At 41.7% G+C, this 23,265-nt stretch overlaps 1 protein-coding gene across 5 annotated transcripts in view; it reads left to right on the plus strand.

Annotated features, from left to right (window-relative positions):
* The first annotated feature begins 6,920 nt into the window (after positions 1-6,920).
* The window catches only part of LOC109415945 (uncharacterized), a 39,863-nt gene continuing 23,518 nt past the window's right edge, over positions 6,921-23,265 (plus strand). For all 5 annotated transcript variants that reach the window (XM_029856834.2, XM_019689904.3, XM_029856837.2 and 2 more), the window contains exon 1: positions 6,921-7,060. The gene's annotated coding sequence lies outside the window, so the exon portion shown is untranslated. The remainder of the gene's footprint in view (positions 7,061-23,265) is intronic.

The following is a 23,265-nucleotide window of genomic DNA, read 5'->3' on the forward strand; positions in this document are numbered from 1 at the left end:
TAAGGCAAGGACAATGATACACTATCCTGGCAGGGCCGGCTTTAAGGGGGGGCCAGGGGGGCCATGGCCCCGGGCCCCCACATTTCAGGGGCCCCCACAAAATGTTACTTTAAATGGGAACCGAAAAAAAGTAGTGCTTAAAACATCTTGATTTAATTTTTATCACAAGTACTTCTACTCTCAAGATGTGTGTGAAATTTTGTGCTTCAAAGTAGAAAGAAGTAGATATCTGTCTTAATAAAATTTCAAACTTTTCCGGAAAGTTGTTAAGATTTTTAAGGTTTGAATTGATCACTCTTGTGAATTGCACAAGTTATTTTAACGAAAAAACATGAGAAAATCTTTACCAGCTAGATTAAGGCGGATACAAGATTTTGACTTTTTGTCCCTCCCCCCTTCGAAAATTTTTGCCAGTATATTGCATTTTGAGGGGGCAGTTTGGAAAATATTTATCAAAATATCGAGTCCTGCCAAAAATTCTTTAACAAATCCGATGAGTTTTAAATATTGATCAAATTAATTACTTTATTATTCCCCCCCCCCTCGACCAGCCAAACAGTGGTGGGACAAAAAGTGAAATAAATATTTGTATCGGCCTAATTTCTTCAATAACAGCCCTATTTTTTGGAAGAATTTTCCAAATTTTCTGGATTTTTCTACAATGAAAAAAAATATCCTCTAAAAAGAGGGCCCCCACAACACTGTGGCCCCGGGCCCCCACATTTGTAAATCCGGCCCTGTATCCTGGGCATAGTCGAGAAAATTTTCCGGACCGGAACGGGAATCGAATCCGCCATCTCTGGATTGGCGATCCATAGTCTTAATTACTAGGCTAACTGGAAACCCAACAACAATCAACTGTTTCCGAAACCCAAAAAAACGTTACAGAAACCGAAAACGAAACATTACGAACTGATTCAACGGCAACGACTTTTAGCGCGAAACAACGGACAAGAATTAGAACTTGGAATGTATTACCCCTAGCCCAGCAGGGTAAACTGGCACAACTAGCCAATTAGGCATGCCGCATGAAGCTTAAGATCCTAGTTAAGATCCTAGGACTGAGCGAAGTCCGTTGGCCGAATTTTGAAGAACACAGATTAACGTCGGGTGCAATTCTTCTATCCACTTATCCGCGAGCGGTTATGGCGGCGGCGGGCATATCCAACCGGTTCGGATTTTGACGTTTTTTGGGGGAAAGTCAAAACAGTTTCATTCTCCTCCTCACCCCTTCACCCACCGTTTGGTGGCGCCAACCGATTGCGATCCCCAAGAAACACCAAAATTCGAATCGGTTATTTGTGCCCGCCGCCGCCATTACCGCTCGCGGATAAGTGGATATTATGGCCTACGAGATGAACACGCTGCTCGACACCGTGGAGTTTGGTTTCCTGCTCAGCGCCCACGCAGCGCTCATGAAGTGAGAACCTATTGATAGGAGAATAATTGTAGCCAGATTCAGAACACGGGTTCGAAACCATACCATGATCCAATGTTACGCGCCAACCGATGCTGCCGAATTGCAAGATAAATAGAACTTTTACAGTCAACTGAATGCTGTCGTGGACAAGATTCCGAAAGGTGATATCAAGATCCTCATGGGCGACTTCAACGCGAAGGTTGGTTCCGACAACTCGGACTATGAGCCCGTCAGGTCAGGACGCCATGGTCTTGGAGATATGAGCGAAAACGCAGAGCTGTTTGCAGAGTTTTGTGGCAACAATGACGTGGTGATTGGGGGATCTCTCTTTCCTCATCGACCAGTACACAAATTGACATGGGTTTCCCGTGATGGCGTCACGGAAAATCAAATCGACCACATCTGCATAAGCCGAAAATGGAGACGGAGCCTTCTTGATGTGCGGAACAAACGTAGCGCCGACATTGCGTCCGACCGGCGAGATCCGACTGCGCATTGCTAGGATCGATCGACAGGAGGAGAAAATTGGTCGCCGGTTCAACACACGCCGACTGGAAGACACTGCGGTGAAACGGTCCTTCGTCGAGAAGCTAGAGAACCGTGCTGAGGGTATTCCAGCAGGTGAATGCGTAGAAGATCAATGGAGCGCCATCAAGAACGCCTTCATCGCCACCGGTGAGAATAATTTGGGTGAGATGCGCACCCGAAGAAAGCAGTGGTTCATAGAGGAAGATAGAGGAGCGAAGGAACGCCAAAGCCGCGAAAACACGAGGAGCCACAGCCGTAGCCCGTCAGCGCTACTCGGCTCTCGAGAAGGAAGTGAAACGCTCAAGTAGACGGGACAAAAGAGCGTGGGCAGACTCCCTAGCCAGCGAAGGCGAGAAAGTCGCAAACACCGACGACATCCGTATCCTCTACGATGTTTCACGTCGCCTTAGTGGGACTAAGATAAATGCTGCGATGCCCGTGAAAGACACGTCTGAACAGTTACTGACCGACCCGGCTGACCAGTTGAAGCGCTGGTTCGAGCACTTTGGAAACTTTTTTCAAGTGTCAGACAAGTCAAGTCATCAACACCTCAGCATGATCCACCAAGGGTTCGACGCATTACCCGTGTCAACACCGAAGCACCATCAATGCAGGAGATAGAAACAGCCATCCGTAGCATGAAATCGAACAGGGCCCCAGGGGTCGATCGCATATCAGCTGAGATGCTCAAAGCTGATCCCGTAGTATCCGCACAACTACTGCATCAATTATTCTGCAACATATGGGAAACCGCGACATTTCCGGCCAACTGGATGCAAGGCGTCTTAGTAAAGGTACCCAAAAAGGGTGACCTGACTGAATGCGATAATTGGCGGGGCATCATGTTAAAGGGTGAGTCGTTAATTATTGTGCCACCCTACCTTCAACTGATTCGCAAATTGTCTACAGTTAACGAAATGAAACCAAATTTTTACAGTACTTTAGTATATGTATGTATTTCAACTTTTTGGTATAGGTTCAAATTTAGGATGCGTTTTAGTGAAATTCACGACATTTTCAATTAACGTCCTCCATGTGGACATGTTCAGGCTCCGCTTGAAACAAATATTTAAAGCTCTCTGGTTTGTTTATGCGCATCGTGTCTGGTTTTCACCCAGCTCCAAGCTTATGTTTCACTGACAACCGTTCCTGAAACCTATTGACGAACATTAAGATGATCCAATAATGTATAATCATTAATTGTTCCAAGGCGCGAAACCATGATTTTTGATTTTAGCATGTGATTGTACAACATCTTTTTTAGAACTGTTTACTAAATGTATTCTATATCGACCGGAATCTCACTAATAACTGCTCAATTCATTATATGTAAACAATGCCCCGTAACGTGGGTAGATCACCTTATAAGGCTGACACAAATTTCGATTTTCTCTAATGTCACCCCCCCTCGGAAAATTTTGGTCGGAATTCGAAATTTTGAGGGGGGACACAAAGAAATTATACAAAAATTTAAAAAAATTGGACCGAAGTTACAGTTGTCGAGAAAATTTCTTAACAAATCCGATGAGTTTTACAATTTTGCCTAATTGTTTGGGTAACTTTTCAGCAAATACATTTATTATTTATTGTCCACCCCCTTCACGAGTCAACGAGCAAAGTGACAAAAGAAGAAAATGAGATTTGTTCCGGCCTAATGGTGCGTTACGGTGTAAGATCTACCACACCAAGTTCTGATCTTGTAATTTTTAACTTTGTTAATTTAAATGCAGGAAAATTCCAAGATCATAATTTGTTCTACTTTTTTTTTGTATTATGTTTTTCATTGTTACTATCACCATTTAATACTATTTTCTATTTCAGATGTACAAGCGGGCAACCCTGCAGTCGGGATGCGAAACATCCTTCTTTTTTTTCGGATTGCCAATCATGGTTTTTTACTCGTTTTACGCGATCTTGTTTTATTTTTTTTTTTTTTAAATAAATTGAGATGTTCTTTGTTGTTGTGTAACGTGATTTTTTGTTTATTTTTTTTTTATTTTGTTATTTTTTTTTAGAGTCACCAATTTTGTTTTTCCTTGCGTTTTAATCGGTTCTGCTTGTGCCTCACACTTAGCCGAAACATACTTATTTATACAATATTTTATTTTTTTCAACTCGTTTTACGTATTTTTTTAAAATAAATTGAGATGTTTTTTTTAAATTAAATTAAATTAAATTAAATTAAATTAAAATTAAATTATTTAAATTGAGTTTTTTTTCTCGGATCGCCATTTTTTTTTCACGTGTTTCTAACATTTATTGTAATGTTCCGATGACCCTGGAGGGATCGGTTCTGCTTGGGCCTCTTACTGAGCAGAAACATAATTATTTAAACAATAAATAAAAAAAATCTCTTTTGATTGCCGGCTTTCAAAAGAATAAATTTTAACCAACTAAACAACCAATGCCGTGGATCCATCGTCAGCTTTTCAGGCGAATCCTTGACCTACATAATACATCTCCCAACCAGCCACTCCGTAGTACTTATGGGAGTGTCACTGAGTCGGAGGCCTCTTATATAAGTGCTACATCAACATTTCCTTCCCCTATCCCAAGTTACGGTAAAGATGGGCGTGGCCGGGAATAATGACATTTGTGCTTTTGGTATTCTTGCATAAGATTGGAGCGAAGTTAACTCCCCAGCTTTGTTCCGAAAAGCAATCCGAGCAAGATTAGCAAAAGGTACATGAATGTTGTTAGTATCCAATCTACGAAGTATACCGTAACTACGCTAACGCTAACGCTAACGCTAACGCTAATTCATTATATGTAAACAATAGACTATAAGGAGAAACTGTGCAAAATTTGGTTGATTTTGGTGAACTAGGAAAAAAGTTGCGTTAGTTTGAAAATGGCACAATAATTATCGACTCACCCTTTACTGTGTGTCGTTCTCAAAGTCCTCTGCAAAGTGATCCTTAACCGGATACAGCAGAAGATTGACGTAACTCTCCGACGGTAGCAAGCAGGATTCCGTGCCGGACGATCCTGTGTGGACCATATTGTCACGCTCCGTATTATTCTGGAGCACTTCAATGAATTCCAAGAGTCTCTCTACCTGGTGTTCATTGATTACGAAAAAGCTTTCGACCGTCTCAATCACGAAAACATGTGGGAAGCCCTCAGGCCAAGGGTCTCCCTGCGAAAATCATCAGCCTTATTGAAGCACAGTACAGGGCATTTTCGTGCAGAGTACTGTACAATAGTATTTTGTCTGATCCCATCCGGGTCGTTGCTAGAGTGAGGCAAGGATGTATACTACAGTCGAACCTCCACGAGTCGATGTTCCTTGACTCGATATCGACTCATGGAGGTAATTTTTTCCATACTGAATAATAATTTCTGGGTTACTATGATGGTCCCCTCAAAAAGCTTCCCAAAGAAAGTTTGTTCCACTACTCGATATTTCCTTGAGTCGATGGTCCCTTCAATATCGACTCATGGAGGTTTTACTGTATCACCGCTACTGTTCCTCATCCTAATCGACGAGATCCTGGTAGGTGCGATTGACCGTGAACCAAATCGTGGATTGCTGTGGCAGCCCATAACCATGGAGCACCTAAATGACTTTGAATTGGCTGATGACGTTACTCTCTTAGCTCAACGGCGCTCTGATACGCAGAGCAAGCTCGATGATATTGCCAATCGCTCCTCAGCAGCAGGTCTTTCCATCAACCAAATATATTAAAAATCTTTGCATCAACGTCAACAAGACCAAACCGTTGGATGTAAACACGGTCATCCCTTCCAGCTTTACGGTAGGCAATCAGTGGAGAATGTTGAAAGCTTCCAATATCTTGGTAGCCAAATGGTGGCCGAGGGCGGTACCATGATCGACATAGGTACACGGATCAAGAAGGCTAGGGCTGCTTTTGCGAGTTTGAGAAATGTATGGAAAAATATCCAGATAGGTCGACGCACCAAAATCCGAATTTTTAACTCGAACATTAAATCTGTGCTGCTATACGCCAGTGAAACCTGGTGTGTATCAGCGGAGAACACGCAACGGCTGCAGAACTTCATCAATAGATGCCTGCGGTATATAATTCGTGCATGGTGGCCTCACAATTGGATCTCCAACATCGAGCTCCATCGTCGATGTCATCAAAAGTCGATAGCGATAGAAATTCAGCTTCGTACTAGGATCCGGAATAAAACAACGCTTTATTATTTCTTGAGCGATTCCTTGCCTGAATTTTCCACGCATCGAGATAGGCCAAGAAATTTCTTGCGATCTGCGTACTACCCATTAGACTGGAACCCAGCAGGACATCGCAGCAGAGGCAGACCCAGAGGCTCATGGCGACGCAGCATCAACAACGAAATCAAGCAAGTCGACAGAAATTTGACCTGGCCACTGGTCAAGGCGATGGCTGGCAATCGCCCAGGATGGAAATCTTTGAATTCGGCCCTCTGCACCACCGTGGGTGCCCAGGACTGAAAGGAAGTAAGTAATGCAAAATGCTCGAGGCGTAGCTCCTCGATCTAATTGAAGTTGGAAGTACAAAATGCGCAACAATGGGCAGGCTGCATTACCGGAAATGTAAGTATACGCCATCCCCGTAGTCAGTCGCTGTCATTTCGATCTGGGGGAGAATTAAATAGTTCTTATGAGAACCCAGGTTATACTTAACGCTTCTTCCAAGTTCTCGGCTCAGCATTTCGCAGCCCAGCTTGGATATTTAAAAGTTCCGTCAATTCAGGTAAGTTGCAATCAGATTTTGTTGCCAAAAGTTTGTCCTTTATCCATTAGATTCTGACTACCAAAAAGTAGCAAATTAATGATTATCACAACTACTAGTTTTGTTCTTCTCCATCTAGGTTAAAAAATAAGTTCAATATGCTGCTCCCTCACATAATGAAATCCAATCAATGAAACCAAGAACAACCATTCTCCTCCATTGACGGGCCATTGCGCCACGTGCACCACCTTTTGCTGCCGCTCGCATCCGGAAACGCATGCGCCTGGTACTTCTTTCTAGCTATACATCTTGAGTGCTACATACCCACCCTGAGATGATCGTTGGTAAATCGGCGGCTCAGCGGCGAGAGCAACTGACATCCACATCCACCGTCAGTTCAGTTCAGTGAGATTTCCCATCGCGTTCGGAAGTAAGTATACGGTTGGTGTGATGCGATCCAAATTTAGTTTCCGCGGAAGGTGGTGGGTGGGATGGATAAAGTGAGATAGAAAGATAAGTGCCGCAAGGCATGCGTTGAAGAGGGATAAAACACTGTACATTTTGGCCAAATGAGGAATAATTCAAGTTCTCGAATACAGCGTGGAAAATCACCGGAAACCGTAACGAAAAACTACCCCCAGGCAGTTGTGAAGGTTGTGATTCTGTGACAATTTTAGCGAGACCGGAAAATTACGTAAATCTTCGAAATGGGGACCAGGAATTCACTCGCAGGCAATTCGGGTGAAAAAATTACGGTGAAAAAAAAATGCGCACTTTTTCTTGACATCGACTCCGCCAGCGAAGCGCGCAAAGTGTAGGCAGATGTAGCATGAAAATCGAAGCAAGCAAAAAAAAAAACGCAGTGAAAATCGGCAAGCAGTCAGCGGGTTTTAATTTGAAATTAGCGAGGGTGATAAAATTAAAAACCAAAGAACAAAATGTCCCTCCATTTTTCACGAGTGAAAGAAGTTTCGATTCGTGGTGACATCGTAACAGCGTTGGTGATCGTGGTATCTCACTGCCCCGCCGCAGGACCGCAACCTCCTTCTTGAAGATGCTGCTGAGTGGTGGTTGTGTTGTGTTTGGTGGTTGAGCCAAGTTCAGAGCAGATGACGGGAGAAGACAGAAGAATCGCGCAAAAGCGAAAACGACGCTTTTCGGTGCTGAAAAACCGCTGAACTGTAGCGGCGGCAACGGTGGCGTTGAAGCAGCTGATTGTGCGATTCATAATGAGTATTACTGCGTTTTGCACACAAGTATACGGTAGCTATGACTGATTTTCCGATCATCAATAGTAGGCGCCTCTCAGGTTAACACAGTAAGGGGACTCACTAAACAGTTTAAACGGCTGCGTAAGCCATGATTTTCTGGTATTTGAAATGTTTCATGCAATTGGGAATGAAATAATCGAAGATTGTCTTGGTGATCGCGACGTTTAATCAGAATAATCTTCAATAAGCGGTTTGGCCCTAGATGCAATGCTTCACCTGTCCTGGTTAGATCAATTCATAAAGCTGGAAGCGGAAAAAAGTGCTCTAAGGTTAAAGAGAACAAAAACACTACTGTCGGGAGACCTTACGGAATAGGAATTTGTAGTGACTGGATGGAAACGGTAGTCAATTATGACTTACCTTACGATGTGTTCATTCCTTCCCGCCAGGAGTGGGAAGGAGGTGAACCCAGCGTTCCAACAGGCTCTATAAATTTCTTCACAGATGGTTCGAAAATGAATAATCTGACAGGCTCCGGAATCTATGGCCCTAGAACAAAAATCTCTGTCCACTTAGGACAGTGGCCCACAGTATTTCAGGCGGAAATATATGCAATATTAGAACGCGTGTTATTATGCCTGAGGAGAAAGTATAGGTTTGCAAAAATATGTATTTTCTCTGACAGCAAAGCGGCACTTAAGTCGCTTAATAACTACACTTGTAACTCAAAGCTAGTGTGGGAATGCATTCTGGCTTTGAAGAACTTATCCATACGCAATCGAGTCTACCTATATTGGATCCTAGGACATACGGGTCTAGAGGGAAACGAGATTGCTGATGAGCTAGCTAGGAATTGATCTAATGAAAGGTTCATTGGCCCTGAGCCCTTCTGCGGGATCTCAGACTGCTCTTTAAAAATGGAACTGAACAAATATATGGTCAGTCAAATCACATCAAACTGAAATGCACTTCCCCATACGAGCCAATCCAGAAGGCTCGTAACGATAAACCCCAAGAAAACCCAACAAACAACTATAGACGAGTGCACCGATGAACATTGAGTTCATCGAGCCTGAAAAATTTTGACACCACAGCGGGGTCGACTCTCAGCCACTTCTACTCAGAGATGCATAACCAAAATGCGCAAATAATTTTTTTCTTCGATTTCTTACATGAATTTTCTTTTAAACTGATGCTTATGCATGTAGTTAATGCCCTAGCCCATATTTCTGCAACTTCATCACGAAAACTAAATGAAATGAATTAAACAAATTTTCAGCTGGCTAGAAGTTGTTGAGAGTCGACCCCGCTGTGGTGTCAAAATTCGCTGCCCGAGTGAACTTTCAGCGGGTGGTGCACTCGTCTATTAGGTCTCAACAGAAGGGATATCAACATCTACACCGGTCTAATAACTGGACACTGCCCCTGTAGATACCATCTACAAAAGATCGGAGCAATCCAAACCTCAAATTGCCGTTTCTGTGACGAGGAGAGGGAAGCATTAGAACACATCCTCTGCTATTGCAGTGCACTCACCCAACGTAGGTTCAAAGTTCTCAGCAAGCCCTTTTTATGGCCTGCTGACATATGGATCTTATCTCCTAAGGACGTGGTTGGCTTCATAAAGCTAGTCTCGCCAGAATGAGGGAGCCACATACTGTAACTCAGGATCTCTATTCATTAATAATAGATGGTCTTGAGTTCAGTCGATACCAAGGTATCTCAGTGACAAACATGTTACATCACGGCAGTTCAACTGCTGAGCGTTCGGTAATGTTTTTTACCAAAACTCTGTAAAAAATACCAAATTTCGGTAAAGTGTTATCGTTTATCTGTCAAATTTTAACGAAGTTCGGTAAACGTCACCGAGTTTTTCCGGTAAAAAAAACTTAACGGTTGAAATTTCGGTAAAATATTACCAAAGTCGGTGATTTTTTCTAAGTGTGTTACGTCCGCATACTGGTACTAAAATGGAATAGACGGTGGGCGCTTGGTGGGCGCAATTTGTTCCCAGTTGACAGTCAGCTTACTGTTAGAGTGCGACATATCGAGCATACCCCTAACCCAACATGTTAATAGCAGTAGGCCATGACTTTTTGAATTGTACTATGCAGTGAATAAAAGTCCTGTTCAACGACGTAGGTTGAACTTGCTCGAAGTTGCTGCATCCCGCTCTTCCCTGTTTGATAACAAATGGGTAAGAGCAAGATGCAGCAACTTCGAGCAAGCTCAACCTGCGTCGTTGAACAGGACTAAAATCTTTCTTTTTCGTTTCAACCGTCAAGCGAAGTAGTTCGTTCTTCGGCTCTCTCCCCATTTTCCAATAGGCTATGGGCCAGAGTTTTGACCATTTTTTTTTCTCGAAAAGTAAATCGCGAAATTTGTCCGAACGATGAACGCAACAGGAAGTTCACAGCAGGTTGGTGATGGTGCTACTGCTCAGCGGATGTACCATGGGATGCACAGTTCAACGGGGGAAAATTATTCTGCTGCTTGACCCAGTCAACTACGTCCACGTGCGTGAAGCGAAAACAGCCAAGGAAGCGTGGTCCAAGCTGAAATCGGCGTTTGAAGACACGGGATTCACGCGAAAAGCTGGTTTGCTGCGAAAATTGATTACGGCGTCCCTAGCAACCAACGGGTCCATGAAAACGTACGTCAACACGATCGTAGCAACCGCCCGCCAGTTGCGTGGCATCGGCTTCGACATCAGCGAGGAATGGATCGGCACTCTCCTACTGGCGGGCCTGCCAGAAGAGTATCGGCCGATGATAATGGGTCTGGAGAATTCCGGAACAGCAATTACCGGAGACATCGTCAAAACGAAGTTGCTGCAAGAAGTTCGTGTGTCGTCGTCGTCAGCGGCGGGTGCTGCGTTTTCAAGCAACAAGCACCACGGCCGAAAACCGAAGCAAGCCGACCCAGCGCCTCAAGGTAAGGGACCCAAGTGCCGACGGTGCCAGAAATACGGCCACATTGCCCGAGAATGTCCTCAGAAGGATCCCAGGAACGCCAACGCGTGGTGCACGGTTCTTTCTGCGATTTCCGAAGATGATAGTAACTGGTACTTCGATTCTGGTGCATCGAACAATTTCTCAAGAACGGAAAGTTCGCTGGAAAACGTCCGGCGGCATGGTGGCACGGTGGTCGCTGCCAACCGAGGTTCGATGGAAGTTGTTGCGAAGGGAAGCATGAAGCTGAGACCTGAATGCTGTCCAGAAGACCCTCCGATCGAGGTGCACGAAGTCCACGTGATTCCGGAGCTGTCGGCAAACCTGCTATCCGTGAATCAAATCGTGCAACGAGGGCACACCGTCACGTTCACCACCGACGGTGTCACAGTGAAAAATCCAGAGGGACACATCATTGCATTGGGGCCCATATAGCTGAGGCGGTAAACGCACGGGTATTCAGCATGACCATGCTGAGGGTGACGGGTTCGATTCCCGGTCGGTCCAGGATCTTTTCGTAAAGGAAATTTCCTTGACTTCCTTGGGCATAGAGTATGTTCGTGCCTGCCACACGATATACGCATGCAAAATGGTCATTGGCAGAGGAAGCTCTCAGTTAATAACTGTGGAAGTGCTCATAGAACACTAAGCTGAGAAGCAGGCTTTGTCCCAATGAGAGAGCCAAGAAGAGAGAGAGACATCATTGCTACCGGAAGTAGAACGAATGGTCTATTCAAACTGGACCAACTCCCGTCTACGAAAGTACTGGCATGCGCGCCGGTGGTCACCGCTGATCTGTGGCACAGAAGGATGGGTCACATCAATTTCAACAGTCTGCAGCGCCTGAGGGGCAGCCTGGTGTCGAGCCTCGAATTCAGCGACGTAGCCAAGAAGGATGAGAACTGCAAGATTTGCGCGTTAGGTAAGCTTTCTCGTTTGCCTTTCAGCAATGTCGGTTCAAGACCGACGGAGCTTTTGGAACTGGTACACTCCGACATCTGTGGACCCATGGAGACGGACTCGTTGGGTGGTAGCCGGTATTATCTCACCTTCATCGATGACAAGTCGCGGAGAATCAGCGTGTATTTCCTAGCCGAGAAGTCGGCGGAAAGTTGGCGGAAAGCGTGTTCAAGGCCTTCGAAGATTTCCGGCGCTCAGCTGAAAGACAGACTGGTAAGCAATTAAAAGTGCTACGTACGGACAACGGGAAAGAGTTAGTTTGTAGTGATAGAATTGAAAAACGATCCAAACATATCGACACTAAATAATAATAATAATAAAGTTGTATAAAGTTAGTTTGTTATGATAGAATTGAAAAACGATCCAAACATATCGACACTAAATACTTTTATGTTAGGGACCTGCAAGAAATCACGCGACATATCGAGCATACCCCTAACCCAACATGTTAATAGCAGTAGGCCATGACTTTTTGAATAAAATCTTTCTTTTTCGTTTCAACCGTCAAGCGAAGTAGTTCGTTCTTCGGCTCTCTCCCCATTTTCCAATACTTACTCCCCTGGCGCGCATCGTTTTGTTTTGCGTTTAACGTTTCACACTAGCGCGTTCGATTGACGTTGTTGCATAACGCAGTGTTTCGTGAGACATTTCCACCAGGTGATGATAGTAAGAACTGGACGATGGATTTTCACGAACATTGTTCTAGGTGTTACGTCTGTTTGTCTGTGGTGCATTGCAACTACATATCATTGAAAATCTTTTTCTTTGCTTGAAATATCTCGTTACATCTTCGCAATCTGACGTAACAGATATGCATGATATCAAAGCTATGAAATCAAAAGATACACACAATCCGTATATTAACCCATTCGCTTCCGTACCTGACTCTCAAACTGATTACACTTCTTCACATATATCCAGGCCTACTCGATCTATGTACGATACCACAGGAAACTCCACTTATTCTCACAGTGCAATTTAAGCAGCTCAAACATTTTTGATCAATAACGGCGCTAGTCAGGTCCTTACAATCAGTTGGGAAGGGTAAGGAATGTCAGAGTGTGATGGTTGTTGCTACTAGAGACCGAGATCACTCTGCGTTTCTACAACCATTTTGTTCGTTTCTGATAGGGTCTTCTTCTCCAAGGACGGCAGATCTTGGTCGATGATGCGATCCATGGATAGAGAATACTTATAGTCTTGATATGATGACGATAGCTATGAATATATGAATATGTAGAGAAGAGACAGGAATTATATAGAAACAGGGATGAAAATACTCACTTGCACTCAGATACACTCATTTGCTATTCTCTCAGCTCAGATGTCTGCAATCGAAATACAGTGTTTGGAGGAGTTTAACTTTGTAGTTTTATCTGAAGGTTTGTCGGATAAGGGGCTTAATCTATTCGCCGAACTTTTAGATAAAACTGCAAGGTTAAAGTCCTCCATGCACTGTTTTTTTGTTTACAGGCATCTGAGTACAAGTGGCTGTTTTCAACCCTGGATAAAAAGAAGATAGAAAGGGTACCAAGTATGAGAAAAGGGGCGGGCTAGTGGTTAAACCCAGGACCTTCAGTATACAAATCTGGAGCGGATCTGGTGTGATGGTTAAAGCACGTGACCTAGGATCGAATCCTACTCCCGTCAAACTCGCAAAATGTGAGTTCTTCCTTCGGAAGTAAAGCGTAGATCCCGAGATGAACTAGCCCAGGGCTAAAAATCTCGTTAATACAGATAAAAAAGTATTCAAATCTAATGCGTTAGCCACTAGACCATCAAGCTCGTCTGTAGTATTTCCTTTTTTCTCACTCATGAGAAAGATGTGCACGTTAGATGCAAGTATGCAGTGCAGGTTAGATGCAAGCAGGTGTGCCCGTCTTCCGATGACAAAGAAATTGATGAGGTAAACTGAAAAGCTGGTCCTGCTGAAAGAGTGAGTCGCGGAGCCCGTATTTGCAAGACTAATTATCTAACATTGAGAGTGCGAACTGCACTAACCCATCTTCGAAGTAATGCATACTTGTAGTCTAGGGGATAGGTGGTAATGCTGGGTGGGCTAGGTGGTAATGCGAACAGTTCATTGTACCCATTTTCCGTCGTTTCCAATTTTTACGGACTATTCAAATATTCTGCAGTTTGCAAATCTCTCGCTTATGCCGCTTGCATCGTTTTTGCTCCTGTTTGACGTTTGCTTACTACCGCCATCTACTCAGTAGGTTTGCGAAACACAGCGTAATTGGCATAGGGCGATTATGCTTTTGTGACGATGATTTTAATCGAATTTGTTAAAAATCCCAAGTAACATTTTAAGTTTTGTTCGACTTTATAAGAGATCTTCATGACCAATTTTATAAAACTCGCAATAAAACTGATTTATACATCAAAACCTCTTGATAACCTCTTTAAGAGCATCTTCCGGCTAAGTGGACCACTCTCGGAGAGGTTTTGCAAACCGCATTAAGAGTAGCAATAAAACCGTTTAAAAACCTAGTTGAAAAATTTCCCATTCTCGATTGTTGTTGTTTTTTTTTTCTGCAGAGAAGCTTCTTCGATGGCACGTAAAGTTCAGGAGGATACATCATTCGTAAATAGAAAGCGATTATTTCAAAGTTATATTTAAGTAGTTATTGTGCTGGTAGGCTTATGCGCATTCGAATTTATCGTGAACTAGCTGGCCCGGCAAACTTTGTCTTGCCGTCTTGTGGAGGTTTGACAACTGTTGAACTCAAAATAGCAGCGTACTCTAGATTGGTTTCATTTTAGATCGTGTTGATTTTCTTCCCAGTTCATGAAAAATCCGTACTTTATCATTTTTTTTACTTTTCTAGTGGATTTTTGTAACTTTTTGTACATATAAACACAGCCACCACAAATACGAATCGAACCATGCAAGAGTCATGCCGATCGGTCCACCCGTTCTTGAGTTTTGTTGCCTCAAAGGAACTTCAAACTCATTTTTATATATATAGTATATCGTGAACATTGGGGTTACAGAATCATAAAATTAATGCGCTTCGAAAATAGTGAATATTATCATCTTGGAATGAAATAAATCAATTTGTGAATTTAGTAAAACTATCTTGAATCACAAGAAAACTCAGCTGATAAAGTTTATTTATGCGAGCATGTTATGAAAATGGTGGCAAACTATCAATTCAATACTTATTTAAGCAAAATTAACTATTTTCCATTCACGTAAGCTAATTCTTCAATATGGCGACGACCATAATCAGCGAAAATAAAACGAAAGCAAGTTTACTTTTATGATGACCGCAATAAACCTAGCAGTGTCGTAGTTTCCCAAGTAACACACTTGTCACCGAAGAGTCACGGCGGCGCAGGTTTTTGTTGCGTAGAAGTCACTGTGACTTATTTCTAACAAATAAATGCTTACTTGCTAGAAGTAAGTCACAGAGACTTCTGCGTAACAAAAACCTGCGCCGCCGTGACTCTTCGGTGACAAGTGTGTTACTTGGGTTCTGCTTATCCATCAACAGATGTCGTTACAAATCGAACGGATCGCCATCTGTTGAGAGTTTTAACAGTTTTATTGTGGTAATAATGATTGCCAGAAGGTTTACATATCGGAAAGTTTTGTTTACTCTAAAAATCTGGCTTTATGGATATCTTCAAGTATACTATAAAACATTTTATCAATGGTTTTCATAAAAGCAGTCATGAAACTGTGAGTTTTAACTATTGCTGTGATAAAACCTTAATAAAAATCAATCAAAACCAATCAGCAATGGAATTGTTACTTGGGAAGACACTACCCCGTCTTAAACAAGTGGTTGTACCGACTGAAGAAGCACTAACATATGACAACGGACAACACACATAACAACCAGTGGAGAATTTTCCGTTTCACGAAAAGTTTTCCCCGACTTGAGCGAGAATCGAACTCACACCCCGAGGCTTACGAAACGCCTAGATGACTGACGCCTCTAGCCGCACGGCCACGAAGCCCAAGTGATACGTCTGTTTGTCTGTGGTTTAAGGTTTGGTCGTCTCATAATAGTCCCATCACTTTCATTGGCATCGGAATTGGTTCCAGTTCCGCACTACCTAAATTTTCTCTCAGACGTCTGTTTTTGTTGTGTACATGGACGTCAAAACTTTGCAACATTGGAGGAGAACGTGCCTTTGTAGTCGAACTACTGATATCTGATAGACTTTGTATAGCATAAGAATATCGAAAATGTGCATTTGTATGGTCCTACGGTCACCTGACCGTAACAGGACGTTAGGACGATTTCAAATCGTAAACGTTCACTAAATCGAAGTACACCTACCTATGTGTATATAGTTAATCCATACCTATGGTCTTTGGCCTAGCCTAAAATGCAATCGCCGATTACATTCCAACTCAAAGAGAAGAGCTAGATTCGCAGCTAAGGTGGCGCGTGTCGGATTTTCTAGTTCACGCGGTTCGGTGCAGGCCCAGAATGGACGTCAAATAAGAGCTACTAGACACTCAAATACGTAAACCCATTCATAGCCACGATTGCGTTAAACCAAACAAGCGCAGATATATGTATAGGTATATCCTTTACCCACAGCACCGATTTGCTCCACTTGTTGCTTTGCATTTTGAGCGGGTTTACTTATAGGAGGTTGGTAGTCTCGCCGCCGGTTTCAAAAGTGACGATGATCGTCGCTCATTGTACGCCGGGTATTGATAAATTTAAAAGCTGAATCAGTGCTGTTGGCAATATTTATTGAGCTGCTGAAATCTTCTTCATTGGTACTGGCAGAGATGGTGGGTGGTGCTGCATCCCACTAAGCAGGTGAATGAAGCCATAATATGTAGTCAGAATTAGTTTGCCGAGATGAAACGCTTGCACTTGCAACAATGTAGACAAGTAAAAGTGCATAAATTTCCTAGTGACCTGGATGTTTACAAAATTGCACAAAAAAGGAACACACGTTTCGTGTAAATGGAGGACAATAATTCCTTGTAGTCGCCTGGCAATTGACACGACAATGCACTAAGGGCCAGAATCGCAATCTAGCGGAACAAAATTAATTACTCCAAAACGAAGCATTTCCGACACATGGTGTCTTCGACAAAGTTGCTTGATATCAGCTGGGGCATCTATTGATAAGAACGTAGTAGTTCGCAACTCGTCCGCATAGGTGGCGCCACCATCTAACTTCTTTGTTTTACGTCCTAGAGTCTTGGCGTCTTCGGCAAAGTTGTTCATTTTGGCAACATTTTTATCTCAAAAACACCAAAAAATACCTCTCCTAATTTTTGACAGTATGTTCACCTAGTATTGCCTCGTATTTGCTGAAAATTTGAAGTTGCGATTTTTTGCGCTTTGTGAGATATTAAGGCTTGAAATTCACACTATTTTTTCGAATTTATATTTTTATTTTAAATTTTTAATGATAATATTGAATATATTTCCAAAGAATGTGTTTGGTTTGACATATTTACATTCGGAAAAAAATTAAACTCACATAGTTTCTAGTAAAAATGTCAAAATAAGCTTAAAAACTGTATTTTCATTGAATGTATTTTATTTTTAAAATAACTCGAAAACAGTAGGCTGTGGAATTTTGACATCTGAGAAAGAGTTGTTTATTTTGCCAAAATGAACAACTTTGCCGAAGACGCCAAGGCTCTAGGACGTAAAACAAAGAAGTTAGATAGTGGCGCCACCTATGCGGACGATTTGCGAACTACTACGTTCTTAGCAATAGATGCCCCAGCTGATGGCAAGCAACTTTGTCGAAGACACCATGTGCCGGAAATGCTTCGTTTAGGAGTAATTAATTTTGTTCCGCTAGATTGCGATTCTGGCCCTTAGTGCAATGGAGACGAAAGCAGTGAACGCCAGTTTATGCATGTAAAAAAACTTGTGGATTATTTTTGATGCCAAGTGCAAGAATCCGAATATTTGGTTCAACCTTGTCGTCGGCTCGGAAAACATAGAACCTCGAAAAGAAAACATGATTCTCGTTCGCTACTGTCTGCTACACACCAACCCAACACTCAAAAGAATTGTCTGTGAAGAAGATACGGATCTACGGATACTATCTATAAGCGTCTCAATTTAACCGGTCTATTTATAATGAGAATTTCCACTTTTGAGCTTGTAGTACATTTTCCTTTCACCTCTGACGATGATAGCGAGCGTTGTAAACACCAGTGAACCGGCTGAAAAAAGAATAGCGAGTCATTTGCTGTAGAGTGATGGTTTTTGGATACATTTTGGCCCGACGAGGAGCACATGTCAGTAGTTTGACTTTTTCCAGTGACACTTTTTCACGAAGTCATAGCCAACAGTGAATGGCAGGTATTTGAAAATTCACTGTTTAACTTTTTGACACTTTCAGTATGTTTGAAAATTATTAAACATATGCTTGGGCTAGTATGAAACTATAGGCCAGGAATGCCAGGTGAAATTTTCAAATGTCTTCCCAAGGCACGCTAAAATGTCTTCACATGTCTTCACACTCTATATTGTGGCTTTGTTATAAAATTAATGCTTAAAATCAAAATTTATGCAATGTTTTCACTGCGCTCTATATCAAATCAAGTGATATAGCGTGATGACTTTGGTAATCAAGTTGGTAATGGCATCCTATGTCAAGAAAGGCTTTCACACTACGCCGACATGATGAAGTTCACTGTTTATGATAATGAACTAAAAAAACAATAACGTTGCGCGTAAACTTACAGAAAATGTTGATTTATGTCGATATGTAAATTTATTAACAGATTCTCAAGAAAATGTAAGGAGATTTCAGATATTCTGATTTTAGGCAAATTTCGATGGAAATACCTGTATGGATTCCACAAGAAGTTTCTTTTAGTTTCTTCAAGGGGTTGTTTGTGGTATTCATCTAAGACTTTCTTTTGTAATTCCTCCAGGAGTCTGGAATCCCTTAATATAGTTTCTTCTGGGATTCATCCAGTTTTTTTGTGATTCCTCGTGGATCTTTCCAAAAGTTAACTCAGTTCACCGGGAAGTCTTCGTGAAGTTTCCCAAGAATTAGTCTAAGTGCTCTTCAGACATTCTTCCAACAGCACCATGAGAATTTCTTTCAAAGTTTATGGGTAAATTTGTCCTGGAGTCTCCGAGAATTTCTACTGAAGTTTCTCCGAGAATTTCTTGAAGTTTAACAAGCTTCTGAAGAGTTGCTGCAGCATTTGTTGTAGAAGTTCTCCAGAGTTACCCAGACATTCTCCATGATTTGACAGGAAATAACTCCATAAATTATCCATAAATTATGGAATCCCCCAGAAGTTCCATGAAAGTTACTTCAAGAGAGTTCTTCAAGAAGTCCCCCAGCAATTATGCATGGTTCTCTCAGGATTTCCCTCGAATATTTCCCGGGTTTTCCCGAAATTCCTCAAGAAGATGGAATCCTTGGGTTTACTTTCAAGAGTTCCACAAAAACAAATCGGAAATTCCTTCCGAAGATCTTCGGAAATTCATCCTGGAGTTCCATAGAAATGCCTCCATGAGTTCCTCGGGAATTCCTACAGGAAGTTCTAGGATTTGATTGACTGATTTATCTTTATTTGAGAGACTTTCAGCCCTTGGCTGGTTCGTCTCTGAAGGTCTAGGAAATTCCTCCAGAAGTTTCTCGAGAATTTCTCCAGGAGATCCTCGGGAATGCTTCCAGGAGTTCTTCGGGAATGCTTCCAGGAGTTCTACAGGAACTTCTCCAGGTGTATCTCGGGATTTCTTAAGAATTCTTCCCAGAGATCCTGAGGAATACCTACAAGAGATTCACAGGAATTCTTCTAGCAGTTCTTTGGAAATTCCTGCAGGACTTCTTCGGGAATACGTTCAGAAACTCCTCGAGAATTCCTCCAGGAGTTCCTCGGATATTTCTCCAGAAGTTCTTCGGTAATTCCTTCAGGATATCCTTGAGAACTCCTTCTGGAGTTCCTGGAGAATTCCTCCAGGAGATCCTTGGGAATACCTCTAAGAGATCCCCGGGAATTCCTCCATCAGTTCTCTAGAAATTCTTGCAGGAGTTTCTAGGCAATTTCCTACAGACATTTCCGAGAGAATATCTTAAAGTTCGCAGGAAATTCCTTTAGGAGTTTCATGGAAATTTATCCACGAGTCCCCGAGAATTTCTCCAGGAATTTCCCGGGAATCCTTCCATAGATTCCCTACGAATGCCATGGGAATTCCCTTAGAAGCAACCGAAGAATTCCTGCAGTAATTGTGGTAGAATGCCTTCAGGATTTCCTATAGTATATCCCAATGATTTTTTTAATTAACCACATAAATTATCCGGAAATTCCATCCAAAATTTCAATGAAATTTACTTCAAAGTCTACCAAAAACTCCTCCAGCAATAATCCGGAAATCCCTCCAGAAGATCCTCGAGAAGTCATCCTGTAGTTCCTAGAGAATTCCTCAAAGAGTTCTTAGGGTATTTCTCCAGAAGATATTCGGGAATTCGTACAGGAGGTTCTCGGAAATTTCTCTATGAGTTCTTCGGGAATTCCTCTAGAAGATTATCGGGAATTCCTCCAGAAGTATCTCTGGAATTCTCCAGGAGATCCTTGGGAATGCTTTCACAAATTCTTCGGAAATTCTTCCAGGAGTTTTACGGGAACTCTTCCAAAAGTATCTTGGAAATTCTTCCAGGAGATCCCCGACCACCTTGAGATCCTCGGAGATTCCTCAAGGTTCCTTGGGAGTTCCTGCAGGACTTTCTCGGGAATTCCTCCAAGGAGAAATTCACGAGGAACTTCTTGAGGAATTCATGAGGAACTTCTGGATAAATTCTTGAGGAGCTTCTGGAGAATACATGGAGGAATTTCAGAGGAACTACTGAATTTTTGACAACTCCAGGAGGACTTTGCGAGGAACTCCTAGATGTATATAAGAGAATCTCTTGTAGAAATTTCCAAGGAACTCCAGGAAGTATACCCGAGGAACTCCTAGAGGAATTCCAAAATAACTTCTGGAGCAATTCCCGAGGAACTTCAGGAGGAATTCCCGAGAAACTTCTGGAAAAATTATCGATTCCTGATGAACTCCTGTAGTTCTTGAGGAATTCCTGGAGGAATTCGGAACTCTTAGAGGAATTTTCTAGGAACTTTTGGAGGAATTCCTGAGGATCTTCTAGAAGAATTTCCAAGGAACTCCCGAAGAATTCCTGAGGATCTTCTAGAGGAATTTCCAAGGAATTCCCGAAGATCTCATGAAAAATTCCAGGTGGAATTTGAGAGGAGCTTCTGGTGGAATTTCTGGGAACACCGGGAATAATTCCAGAAAAACTCTTGAATTAATTTCAAGAGGAATTCCTTATGAAATTCTGAAGGAATTCCTGTGGAACTTCTGGAGAGATTCCCATGAATTCCCATGGAGAAGTCTTAACAAGCTCTCTTGGTCAAATCTTCGGAAAAATCTGCGGGAAATTCTGGACGTAGCTCTGTTTGAAATTCAAACGACGAAGAAAGTACCTCTGCTTTTGTAGGTTTAAAAAAAACTAGGGGAGAATACCCAGATGAATTCCTCGAGGAGACACTAAAGAAATTCTAGAAATAACGTCTTCCAGAATCTTTGATGACTTTTGAATGAAATTAAAAATAATATTTACAAATATTTGTTTTGTTCTGGAAGATATCTTGAAGCATTCATGGAATGTGTTGGTTGTTTCCTAAAAAAATGCTTTCTTTATATAATTCTTGATTTAAAAATGTTTTCAATAAATCAGGATATATCCTAAAATTCCCAAAATTGTGTTCGATATATTTGAATCGTATTTTAACCAAAAACTGCTCCAAATTTCTACCAATATAAAGACCGAAAAACTACGAATCTGTAAGTTTATCAATAAAAATTGAAACGCATTTAATCTGAAATCGTTCCAAGAATTGAATTATTGGGTTGGATCAACAATATAAATATTATTTTTTAGCTTTCAAATGTCTTCAAAAGTCACGTAATTTGAAATATCTTCAATATGTCTTCACAAAAATAAATGTGTGGAGCGGACCTGGTGTGATGGTTAGAACACTTGCCTATCACGACGAGGGCCTGGGATCGAACCCCACTCCCGACAAACTCGCAAAATGTGAGTTCTTCCTTCGTAAGGAAAGTAAAGCGTGGGTCCCGAGATGAACTAGCCTAGCGCTAAAAATCTCGTTAATACAGATAAAAAAATGTCTTCACAGAAGTTCAAATGTCTTCAAATTGAAGACATGCCTTCACATCTGGCATCCCTGCTATATGCACTTATGGCCTTAGCGTTAAACACGCGGTTTGTTATCAAGACCAATAGACCATGTTGATGGTGAAGGATTCGTTTTCTGGTAAGTCCAAACACTTTTGGTGATAGAAATATCCTTGACTTCTTTGGACAATTGTTTAAACATACCAAGCTCATAAGTAATATGATTAACAGATTTACGGTTTAAGTTATTCCATTTTTTACTGTATTATGTAAAACAAATATTATCAAATTTAGTAAGGGTATGCGGTATGAGTTTTTTTTCAAAGCGATACGAAACGAAACGATATATATATTTTTTTATGCGAGGCGGTACGAAACGAAACGAGATTCAAAAATGTTTCGTGAGATCGATACGAAATACGAATTCACTCGGTATTTTTCGAAACGAAACGAAATTTTGCGAAAAATTCCGCGGAATTGCAGTTTTATTAATTTTGTGCAAATTCTTGCTGCGTGTTTGCATTTTTGCCTTTCTTGTACACCAAAGTGTACTGAAAGGCTATATGTTCACTCAAAAAACGATTTTCTGATAGAAGGCTCCGAGGGTCAAGTAACATATACCAATCAACTCAGTTCGACGATTTGAGATGATGTCTGTATGGGTGTATGTATGTATGTCTGTGTGCAAAAAAAAGTTCACTCACTTTTAAGGCACATCTCATTGGCCGATTTTTCGGATTATAGCTCGAATCGAATCGGAATTTTACCGCATTATTTGCTGTAAAAAAAGGTCCAGATCGGTCAAGGCGTTCCGGAAATATGGCCATTTCAGTACACAGTGGTCCACGAAACAGATTTACGAGGAAAGATGCATTCAACGCCTTCAAATGAGCTTTTAGGCAAATATGGTCTTCTACAAAGTTGTCCCTAATAATAAGGCCCTCTTTAAAATGTGCATGAAAATTGGGGTGGTCCATATTTCTAAAGAAATCGGTAATCAAACTTTTTTATTTACAAGAATAACTGTATACATTTTTTGGGAAAGTTGTAGATCTATCAATTTTGAGCAACTTTGCTGAGGACACTTTTTATGTAGCTTACATAACCGATCTAGAGGTATTTTTCTGAATAAGCTAAGGGTGGTTCAAGAAAAAAACCGGTTTTCTGGCATTAACTTTTTCAGTTTCGATTTTTCATCCAAGTCGCCTAAGAAACACTTGTAGAGAATTTGAGGACGCGTCGTGCGCTGAGATGGTCGTTATCTCTTTTAGTTCAAAAGTTACAGGCGTTTTTCTAAAAAAACATAGTTTTTTAAAAAGGGTTTATGATGGTTTGGGGCAAACATAAAAAATATC

Source organism: Aedes albopictus, chromosome 3, assembly GCF_035046485.1.
Source record: "Aedes albopictus strain Foshan chromosome 3, AalbF5, whole genome shotgun sequence".
Lineage (NCBI taxonomy): Eukaryota > Metazoa > Arthropoda > Insecta > Diptera > Culicidae > Aedes > Aedes albopictus.